The 11,654-nt window shown below is 41.9% G+C and overlaps 1 pseudogene; it reads right to left on the bottom strand.

Annotated features, from left to right (window-relative positions):
• Positions 1-1,917: 1,917 nt before the first annotated feature.
• Positions 1,918-2,807, bottom strand: LOC123813565 (annotated as a pseudogene).
• Positions 2,808-11,654: the final 8,847 nt, after the last annotated feature.

Genomic DNA, 11,654 nt, shown 5'->3' with positions numbered 1-11,654 from the left:
TCTTTACTGTTGGTTCCATGTGGAGTTTTCTTTATTTCACTTAGTGTAGCCTTCATTTTTCCCCTTATATGTTTGCCATAGTCAATGAGATCTCTAAGCATCCTTATCTCCATTGTTTTGAACTCTGTATCTGATAGATTGGCTATCTCCATTTCACTTAGTTCTTTTTAAAAATATTTTATTTATTTATTTTTAGAGAGGGAGGGAGGAACGGAAAAAGAGAGGAAGAGAAACATCGATATGTAAGAGATACACTGATTGCTTGCCTCTTGCATGCCCCCAGCTGGGGTCCTGGCCTGCCTCCCAGGTATGTGCTCTGACTGGGAATCAAACCAGTGACCTTTTGGTTCACAGGCCAGCAGTCAATCCACTGAGCCACACCAGCCAGGGCTCACTTAGTTCTTTTCTGGAGTTTTGATTTTTTCTTTCATTTGGGCCATATTTCTCTGCTTCCTCAATTTGGCAGCCTCCCTGTGTTTGCTTCTGTATATTAGGTAGAGTTGCTTTGACTCCTTGTCTTGGTGCACCTGTTACATTGTAAGGGGTTGAGCCTTAGTTATTTGCCAGGCTTCACCACTTGATTGTGATCTATGTTGGGGAGGGTTGGAAGAGGGAACAATGCCACTTACTGAGCTCTTGCCCCATTTCCAGTCACTTCCCCCACTTCCTGTGTTTGACTGGCACCCTTCTAGCTGTTGCCCTGGTGCTGAATTCCAGAGTGGGTGGGCCTGCATACATTCTAGGGCTTTGTGGGCCCTTTAAACAGACTCTCCTGAGAGACCATCAGTTTCTTCCACCACCCAACCCCTATTGATTTTTACAGCCAGAAGTTATGGGGTTTATTTTCCCAGTGCTGGAACCCTGGGCAGCATGGATTGGCCTGGTGCTGGGATGGCTTGCCCCTCAGGTATTCCTCCTAGTTTTTATCTACCATACATGAATATGGGACCACTCATTCTGCCAGCCTCTGCCTCACTGCTGCCACCTCACTACCACCACACTGCATCCTCTTCATCCCAGTTCCCTGTCTCCATACGTCCTACCTGCCTGGATGAATATTTCTTTATGTCCTTGGCTGTTGGACTTCCACACAGTTTGATTTTCTGGCAGTTCTGGTTGTATTTTGGTTTGAGGTTAGTTGTGATCCTCCTTATAGTTGTGCAAGGAGGTGAAGTGTATCTACCTATGCCTCTATCTTAGCTGGAAGTCTCTAAGATCTATTCATTTTCTGCAGGAGCTAGACTCATGAATTAAAGGGCATATGATGGAGCCAACATTCTTTTATATTCTTAAGTTGCTATACCTTTGGGATGTGATACTGTTTTTGATTTACTATCTTGGCTGTGAGAGTAGGGAGCTGTTTCAGGGACTTCCACTTGGTTTTCCTGTTCATGTTAGTACTTACACCAAGGATCAATGTGGTTCAATTGCTAAATCTGTTAATTTTTATTATATACTTGGAGAGCAGGAAAATAACCACTGGATCAATCTGTGGGCCTAGTGGATCCACTGTAGGATGGACCTGACCCAGGACTGCATTTATCCCCATATGTGCCAACTCTAATAGGGGAGACATGGTAATGTTTCAGGTCTTTAAATACTAATGTCAATTCAGACTCGGTGTTCAGTAGTCCTCAAAATGTCTCAACATGCTCCTTTTCTCAATGTATAGTTTCCCAGGTAAATGCCCATAGGTCCCTTTGGAGAAGTACAGGAGAAATCATTACAATGAGTAACTTACAAAGGTGTTACAATGTTCTTTTTTATGTTAAAGACTTTTTATTACAGGATGTTAATGTTCAGGACATTTCAGAATACCTTATACTTCTAATCAGAGTTTTGGTAACTGATTTTGAAGTACTACTTGAATATTTTTCTTATACTGGCTTTTGGGCAAAAGTACTATTTAGTGATTGCTTAAGAGATATCAATCTGATTCAATGGTTTATCCTTAATAACTTGAGACATCAATCCATGGATAGATTCTATGGTAGTTCTCTCAGGTGGCTTTGGTAAATTTGTCTTCTGACTTTCGTTTGTGTGCTTCTAAATCCAATATGAAACTCTCTATTCCCAGCTGGGCTTCTGGCTTCTAATTTTTTAGACAAATCAAAGCCCTGACTGGTGGTACAGTCTGTACTAATAAGCAAGCTAGAGGAATTCAGCTTTTGCCACAACTGCTCAGGCAATTTGTGATTCAAAGAGAACTTGAAATATGAGACTTCTAAGGCATAATACTGTTTTCACTGTACACCAAAGCCTTCTATGTTACTAAGTGGGATAGTCTGCACTCAAGAAGGTATGTTTTAGCCCTTAAGGAATGTCCTGAAAGTGCCAAGATTCACATTCCTTGCAGATACTGTTCTTGTTGGGTGAATCACCACTGCTACCATGACTCCTGGAACTGCTGATTAAGCATCTGAGTACAAACATCAATCCCAGAAAGCCAGCAGCCATAGCCAGGGTGGCTATGATTCTAGCCATTTGCATTTTCCAGGCTTCCCACCTGCTTAGCATTTTCTCTGTTCAGAGCCATGTACACATCATATGCAGCAGCCTGAGCATTTTACTTGGGTTTCAGTGCCCTCTAAAGCAAAGCAAAACTGTCCATAATGATCATCATTTCACCATCCACCTTTCCCAGCATCAAACCTGTCACTGATCTGATGTACATCACCATTTTCAGTAGATCCAATGCTGAGATTTTGTAGTACTTAAAGTAATGATGCCTCCTGACTCCTTAGTTCAGGGCTTCACACCAGGATATCTTGCTGCTGTTTCTTGTTATATTTGTATATTTCATCCATGCTCTAGGCTTGGACACCACCATCACTGCATATTGAAGTAGTCGCCTCCACAGTCAAGATGCAACTTTACCTTGCTAGGTTTTCGGGTGTGGGCTTCAGATCCTCCCCACCACAGGTGTGAACTTGTACAAGCCTCTAGAGGCAGCCATGACACTGCTATAGGGTTCTTTATTCTGTGGACCTGGCCCCCTCTTCTGTTATTAGAAAACTGTCTCAGATCCTGAAACTGAGTTAGCATTTCTTAATTTTTTTGTGTGCATTAATCTCAGCCTCCAGTTACTTGTCTTTAAATTATTCTCTTACTACAAGCTAAGTAGTACCCCTGTTTGCTTCCATCTAATTTTCCCGCAGAGACTCCATATTCTATTAATCATCTTTATAACTCCACAGGGCGGGGCAAAAGTAGGTTTACAGTTGTCCCTATGGAAAAAAAAATACAATAATAATACAATAAAAACTCTTGTCTACTCACAACTGTGAACTTACTTCTGCCTCATGTACAACTCTGCACATACAGACTCTCTTGGCTGCCATTCCTGTTTTGCTGCTCATTATAATTATGACTTTCTAGTTTCTGGCAGTAAAGTGCTCACCTGTCATTTCTTTTGGGCATCCTGTTTTCCCCATCGTTACTTGCGAATGAGGCTTATGGAGGAGAGCCATGACTCCATTTTTTCAGTGATGCTGGTGCTTTTCTTATCAGCATATTCACTGTGGCTTTGATAAATTAAATGGCATATCTTCTTGGTCTTCCAGGGGAACATAATCAACTGTTGGGCCTTCTATACATCTGTTTTACTCTGTACAGTTCCCTGAGCCTTTCAATCCTACCCTCCATTGTCTTCAATAGCCATTCTGGTATTTCATATTCACTCAGTGTGGGCCATGACTCTTTCCATGTTTCTAGCAGCCACCCTAGTAACAAGTTCACATAATTTCCCAGGGGACCTTGCCAGGGTGTTAAATTCTTCATCGTGAGGAGATGGGGGATATGGGGAAATGATGGTTAAAGGAACAAATTTCTAGCTCTGAGATGAATAATGTACAGCAGGATAGCTACAATTAACAGTACTGTATTATATACTTGAAAGTTGTGAAGAGAGTAGATTTTAAATATTATAACTGCAAAAGAGAAATGGCAACGATGTAAGGGGAAAGTGGTGTTAAATACCTTTATTGTGGTAATCATTTCTCAATGTATTTGTGTATCAAGTCATTACATGGTACACTTTAAACATAATACCACAATAAAGCTAGAAAATAATTCTTCATCACAGGAGAATGCTCCTTAGCAAATAAACTCTTCCTTGTCCAGTTTTATGTTCTGCTGCTCTTAATTAAGTACGTTCAGAATCTAGTCCTACATGTACTTGCCAGGTTTTTGTTGTTATATATTGGCTAGATTTTGCAACTTTCTTTGATTATAGTTCCTTTCCTCTTACAAGGACCAGCACACACTTGGCTGGTTATGCTGCAATTTAATACTAATTATAGGCCTAGCAGGTCAGAAGGGAGGGGAGGATAGGTCCTGAGGAGGGCATGCATTGCTTTGCAGGGCAGAGGCCTCTGCATTATCTTCTAGCACTTGGGATGGGGATGAGTGGAGGTTGGTTTATTAGCTCTTAGTAGGGAGGAGGAAACTTCTACAGATTCTGTGGTTTAAGAGACGTCTAAGGAGTCAAAATCTTTGTGGGTATCCACCAGATGTCCATATTCTATCTGTTCCAGTTGAAGGTTTTCCCAAGGTAGTTCTCAACCTTTACACACAAACCTGTTTTGGTTGCACATGTAATTGTCTTTGAAGTTCCGTTACTCTGAGAATTCCATTCTGGATTTGCTTCCGCTGTCCCTATCCCCATGGGAGATGAGAGCTTTCTATGTGTAACTGAAGAGGTCCTCTGGCTTTCATACCTGGCTTTCTTACCTTTATTTACCTTTACCTGTTACTTACTTTTATTTGCCCATTTTCTATGATAGAGCATCAGTCGGGTTTGGAAACACTAATCTAATCCCATTACCCTTATAGTTACTACTCCTTCCATGCTAGTGCATCCCCTCCTATCAGGAAGTTTTCCTAATTTACCACCAGGCAAGTTTTAACAACTGGATTGCCACTTGGTGTTATTTGTGCCCCATCCACCCATTGGATATGGTAGGGTCCCCATAGTCAGGCACTGAGTGCTCTTGTTCCAGAGCCCCTTCTTATTGCCTTCTTTTGAGACTACTCCTATCACCAACTGCTGTAGGTTGGGTTCTCTGGAAGTTGCATTGATATTGCAATAGGAGTGCAAGATGTTTGTTAGGGATAGATTCTTATTAAAGGCAAGAGGAAGTGACAGTATTGAGCAGAGAAAGAAGTTGAACTGTGAAGTAGGCCTGACAAAGCCTTAGCCAGCTCACTGGGGAGCTCTAGAATTGTCAGGCTAAAGCTGTGCCTTTAAATCCCTAACTTGCTCAATTACTGGATGCAGGCCCCCCTCGAAAACATGATTTCTTGAGAAGTAGTTCTTTTCAGCTGAGGCAGTCTTTAATGGAGCTGACAGCTAGAGATGATCTGTTTATCATTTTGCTTGTTGCTGGGTAGCAAGTTCGTCCTAGAAGGGAGATCTGGGTGGTGCATCTCCATGCTTATTATAAGCTTCTAGATTTTTAAAATATATTTTATTGAATATCCTATTGCAGTTGTCTCAGTTTTTCTTCCTTTGACACCCTCCTCCTGGTACCCTCCATTCCTTCCAGCAATGCCCCACCTTAGTTCATGTCCACCAGTCGTACATATAAGTTCTTTGGCTTCTCCACTTCCTATACTATTCTTAACCTCCCCCTGTCTATTTTGTACCTACAAATTATGCTTCTTAATCCCTGAAACTTTTCTCCCATTCTCCCTCTTCCCCCTCCCCCCAAAAAATCTATGTGATTTCCATTTCTGTGATTCTGTTCCTGTTCTGGATGTTTGCTTAGTTTGTTTTTTTAGATTCAGTTGTTGATAGTTGTGAATTTGTTGCCATTTTAATGTTCATAGTTTTGATCTTCTTTTTCTTTAAAAATTTTTTAAAAAAATCTGCCCTGGCTGGTGTGGCTCAGTGGATTGAGTGCCAGCCTGCAAACCAAACGGTCACTAGTTTGATTCCCAGTCAGGGCACATGCCTGGTCCCCTGTAGGTGGCATGGAAGAGGAAACCACACATTGATGTTTCTCTCCATCTCTTTCTCCCTCCTTTCCCCCTTCTCTGAATATAAATAAATAAAATCTTAAAAATATTTTTAAAAAGGTTTTATTTTATTTGTTTTTAGAGAGAGGGAAAGGGAGGGAGAAAGAGAGGGAGAGAAACATCAATGTATGGTTGCCTCTCATGTGACCCTCACTGGGGACCTGGCCGGCAACTCAGGCATGTGCCCTGACTGGGAATTGAATAAGTGACCCTTTGCTTTGCAGCCCATGCTCAATCCACTGAGCTACACCAGCCAGGGAAATCTTCTTTTTTTGTCAATAAATCCCTTTAACATTTCATGTAATAATGTCTTGGTGATGATGAACTCCTTTAGCTTTACCTTGCCTGAGAAGCACTTTATCTGCCCTTCCATTCTAAGTGATAGCTTTGCTGGATAGAGTAATCTTGGTTGTAGGCCCTTACTTTTCATCACTTTAAATAGTTTTTGCCAGTCCCTTCTTGCCTGCAAAGTTTCTTTTGAGAAATCAGCTGACAATCCTATGGGAACTCCTTTGTAGGTAACTCTCTGCTTTCTCTTGCTGCATTTAAGATTCCTTCTTTATCTTTAACCTTCAGCATTTTAAATATGATGTGTCTTGGTGTGGACCTCTTTGGGTCCATCTTGTTTGGGGCTCTCTTTGCTTCCTGGATTTGTATGTCTATTTCCTTCACCAAATTAGGGAAGCTTTTCTTTCATGATTTTTTCAAATAAATTTTCAATTTATTGCTCTTCCTTTTCTCCTTCTGGCATCCCTATGATTCAGGTGGTGGACATTTGGAGATGTCCCAAAGGCTTCTTACACTCTCTCCATTTTTTTAAAATCTTGTTTCTTCTTGCTGTTCTGGTTGAATGTTTATTTCTTCCTTATGTTCCAAATCATTGATTTGAATCCCACGTTCCTCCCCTTCATTGTTGGTTCTCTGTACAATTTTCTTTATTTCACTTAGTGTAACCTTCATTTTTGCCTGGGTTTTTTATGTTGTTGCCATACTCAATGAGTTCTTTGAGCATCCTGATAACCAGTGTTTTGAACTCTGTTGGTTATCTCTGTTTTGTTTAATTCTTTTCCTGTTCTTTTTTTCTGTTCTTTCATTTGGGTGGTATTTCTTTGTCCCCTCAGTTTGACAGCTTCCCTGTGTTTGTTTCTGTGTATTAGCTGGAGCGGCTTTGACTCTCTGTCTTGGTAGCATGGCCTATTGTAGAAAAGGCACCTGTAAATATTATGTGTCAGAGCCTTAGACAAGTGCCAGGTTAGGGCAACCTGCTTCACCACTTTGTGGCTCTGTGTATGGGACAGTGTTGCCAGAAGTCAGAGCGGACAGTGTTGCTGCCTGACTTCTGGAGGTTTGCCTGACACTCACCCTGTTTCCAGTCACTTTGCCCACTCCCCGTATGTGACCGGTGCCCTTCCAGCTGTTGCCCTGGTGGTGTATCCCAGAGTGAGTTGGTTTGCATACATTCTAAGACCATGTGGGCCGTTTAAGCCAAGTTTCCTGAAAATCTGGCAGTTTCTTTTGCTGCCCCAACCCCCACTGGTTTTTACAGCTAGAAGTTATGGCAATGGATCCCTGGGCTGTGCAGTCTGTCCTGGGGCTGGAATTGCTTGCTCCTAAGGTATCCCTCCGGATTTTTATCCACCACACATGAATGTGGGACTGCCCGTTCCACTGCCGCCCCCACCTCTCTGCTCTACACCTCATTTTCTTGCCTCTTTGCCCATCTCCACAATTCTGTCCCTCCTACCTGCCTGGATGAATGTGGCTTCTCTAAATCCTTGGTTGTCAGACTTCCATACAGTTTGATTTTCTGATGGTTCTGGGTGTTATTTGTTTTGAGGTTTAGTATAATCTCTCTGTGGTTGCACGAGGAGGCAAAGCATGTCTACCTATGCCTCCATCTGGATTGGAAGTCATTTTCTAGATTTTTTAAAAAAGATTTTATTTATTTATTTTTAGAGAAGGGAAGGAAGTGAGAAAGAAGGAGTGAGAAAGAGAGGGAGAGAAACATCAATGTGTGGTTGCCACTTGAGTGACCCCTATTGGAGATCTAGCCTGTGACCCAGGCATGTGCCCTGACTTGGAATTGAACCAGTGACCCTTTTGTTCAGTCTGGTGCTCAATCCACTGAGCCACACCAGCCAGGGCCATGTTCTAGATTTTTATTCACCAGACATAGCACATGAAAATATAGGATGCCATGCTAAATTTTAATTTCAAATAAATGACTAATAATGTTTTTAATATAAATCTGTTCCCTATATTGCTTTGTAGGCACTGAATAAATGTACCCCTTGTCATTGTAACCAGACTTAAGGGTCAGATTAGGACTAATGAGCAATTTTTCATTGAATTTTGTCCTCACCTCACCTGCTCATGAAAGCCTGGATGATCTTTCACATGCATTCTTAAAACAGAAACCTACTAGGTCCCTCAGGCTCCTGTAGAACATCTGCTGCTATCCTTTGGGTGCCTTTTCCTGGTACACCACAGGCTGAATTACTAGTTTGTGGTAAACTGGTAGAGAATCCCTTTCTTCTCTTAGGGGTATACTCCATTACAAGGCTATCAAGAAGTGCCATCTGTGTCCAAATCTTACAGTGAACTGGAATGTCATTTGCAGATTTTGCTTAGACACCACTACTCACTATTGGAATCACTCACAGGTTTATGGAAGGTAATTTTGGAAACATGGTGTATTGAGAATTACCCTTTTCCTTTGAACAGTAAGATTTTATTAGTTCTTTGTGCCTGTTTCTTCCTTTAGGTTGTATTTTCCCCCAGAATGATCCTCATTGCCTCCTAATGTGATTTTGGGGAGTAAAGGGGTGGAGTGAGGCAAACTATGCCAGCTACACCTTTTGTCAGGATTCAGATTTCAGCATGTTCTATGAACTGGGTCAGAAGTCATTTTGCTTTAATTTTTTTTTTCTGAAGAAAGGAGGATTTTGAATTAGTGCAAAGCAAGCATGTAATGGAATGCTGTATTGCCTATCTCGGGTATTGGTTCCATAACCTGGCTCAGTGGACTCATATCCAATTCTGTGGAAAAGGCTAAATGTGGTAACTGAAGAAGCTTTCACAAGGGACTCTCTGAGATATGGGAACAAGTAGTACTCCTTGGACTCAGAAGCTAAAGCATGGCCAAGAGTGACAACATGACCTTTCTCTGACAACTTAAAAATTGGTAGCTATAGGATGATTGGATGATAGCACTTTAGGCAGAATTGCAGCCATTTCATGGTGGGTACCAGCAATATGGCAAAGGCTGGAAATCCTTAATCTAGTTTTAAGGCAGTGAATATATTGAGTGAAACAGAAGAGGAAGAATGATAGACATTAGTTAAAGTAAATGTATTGAGTAGGCACTCAATAATTTACTGAATGAATGGGTGAATGGATGAGAATTGCATACAATAGAGGTAATTTCATAAATAGACTATCAGTAGTCGTGCAAGTGACCTCATCTGAGGGACTTTAGGAGGGCCATTTTGCTGCAGTTTATTATTCCCATGGTGATCATCACATTGCCTAAAATTGCATATTAGAGGTTCTTGGTGTGGGTTAAGGTGCTGCTTTCTATAAGATTCCCTATGAAATATGAAATTGAAAAAATCCTCAGAAAAAGGTAGTAAATTACCTGCAATCCACCACAGCACACAAACATACATTAGAAAATTGCCCCCCTCTGCCGCACCACCATTAAAACAGAAAGGTAGTAGTGAGTATGGGGTAAGGTGTTTGCTCAGAGGGAGGAGGGAGATAGCGTAAGCATTTTGGTGGGGAGAAGAAAGGAATTTCCTAGGAGGTCGGGCCCTATGTGTTACCATAGATAGAGGTACGAATGGGAAGACAGGAGATTGAAGGAAAATAAAAACGAGAAAATTACTTTGTTATTTTTTTATTAGAGAGGAGACCAAGAAGCTAAGTGCCTATTATATTTTTACACAACTTGAGAAAAGTGGCCATAGATTATTCCCTCCATATGAGGCTTCATGTTTTATACCATGTGACTTAACACTCTGGCCATAAGAGACTGGGGACCAGGGATTGGTACTGTAGTGAAGACACACATCTGGATGCTTATTGGGCACCCTGGTCTGAATAGACACTCTCTATTGAAGGGTGATTAACTCAGACAAGGAGAGTCCTGAGAGAGCTCAGGAGTTTTAGAATTCTAGACCAATGGCAGCAGAGTAGGAAGAAAGGCAGACAGAGGGACGTTCAGTCAGTAGAGCATGAGACTCTTGATTTCAGGGTCGTGGGTTCTAGGCCCACATTGGGCGCCAGCTGAGGTGGATACTAGCCAGCAGTATCCATCTCTGCTGTAGATGCTCGTTGAAACATGAGAAAAACATACACAGAGACAACCAGGTCCTATGGGGAAATAGGGACAGAAGGGCCACTCTCTCTAGTAGGGAGCGCCTTGTCTCCATTCCCAAGCAGATTTTTATTGAGAATATAGACTTAGTTTGTGGATTCACAGTCTGGCAGAAAAGATCAAAAGAAGTAGGTGACTTACAAAGGTGCAGACAGAACCCCCGCTGTGATTCTGGGCAGAGATTGGAGTTTTAACATATTGCTTAAAGGGCTAGTTTTGGTTTCCTGTCTGTGCCTTCAAATTCTAATGTAATAACATCCTCCAGCAAACAGATCTCACAGGATCTTGCATATTCTATGTCCCAGGCCTGATTACCCTGGGGTCTGCTGCTTCTGGTCTGGCCTGCACTGCTCCTGCTATTTCTGCAGGCCTGAGTCAACACAGACAAAGGCAGCCAAGAGACTTGGATTTCTCACTTCTAAGAACAAGGACTCAGGCTTTGACAAAGCCGAGGGGGCAGGGGTTGATATCTATCACCCCTTCATTTCCACAGCCCCGAGTCTCTTCCCTTAGGGCATTCCCACGTGATCGAGTCTGTCTTAGATTCCTTCTCTTTCCTAGAGAATTTTTACCTGTCATTGACTGCTGATCATGCAAAGGGAGCCAGGCGTTAGAACAGGCAGCGTTCATGCCAGGGAAATAAGTTTTGTCTCCTTAGTGGCTCCTGGTCCGGAGGTCTTTCACTCAGCCTAAGTCATGGGGGGTTGAAGCTTCCTGAGACCAGGCAGGGCAGTCCCCAACACTCTCAGAAGTTTTAGAATTCTGGACCAATGGCAGCAGAGTAGGAAGAAAGAAAGGAAGACAGAGGGACACTGTATCACAAGAAGTAATTAGTTCATTAAACAAATATTGAATATCTGTTTTGTTCCAGGTACTACTCTAAGATGCTGAAGATGCAGTAGTCAACAAAGGTTTGTCTTCATGGGTTTACATTTTAGTTGTTGAGACTGGCAAAAAAGAAAGGATAATTATATAGTATTATTTCAGGTAGTGATAAATCCAGAAAGAAAAATAAATTGGAGAAGAGAATAGAGTTAGTTCTTTTAGATTGGGTGGCCAAGGAAGGTGCTTTTAGGAGGCTGCTGAAGAGAGTGATCTAGATGACATGAGGGAGAAAGCCATGAGAACCCTGGCTGGAAGAGTCTTTATAACAGAGAAAAGATTTGAGGCAGGACTATGCTGGTCACGTTTGAGGAACAGCAAGAAGATGGCCAATGTTGTTGGAGCAATGGAAGATAGGTAGTGAGACTGGTTGCTG

Source organism: Phyllostomus hastatus, unplaced genomic scaffold (assembly GCF_019186645.2).
Source record: "Phyllostomus hastatus isolate PE091 unplaced genomic scaffold, TTU_PhHast_1.1 phas_contig_1, whole genome shotgun sequence".
Lineage (NCBI taxonomy): Eukaryota > Metazoa > Chordata > Mammalia > Chiroptera > Phyllostomidae > Phyllostomus > Phyllostomus hastatus.
This window is presented reverse-complemented; position numbering and strand designations above follow the sequence as displayed.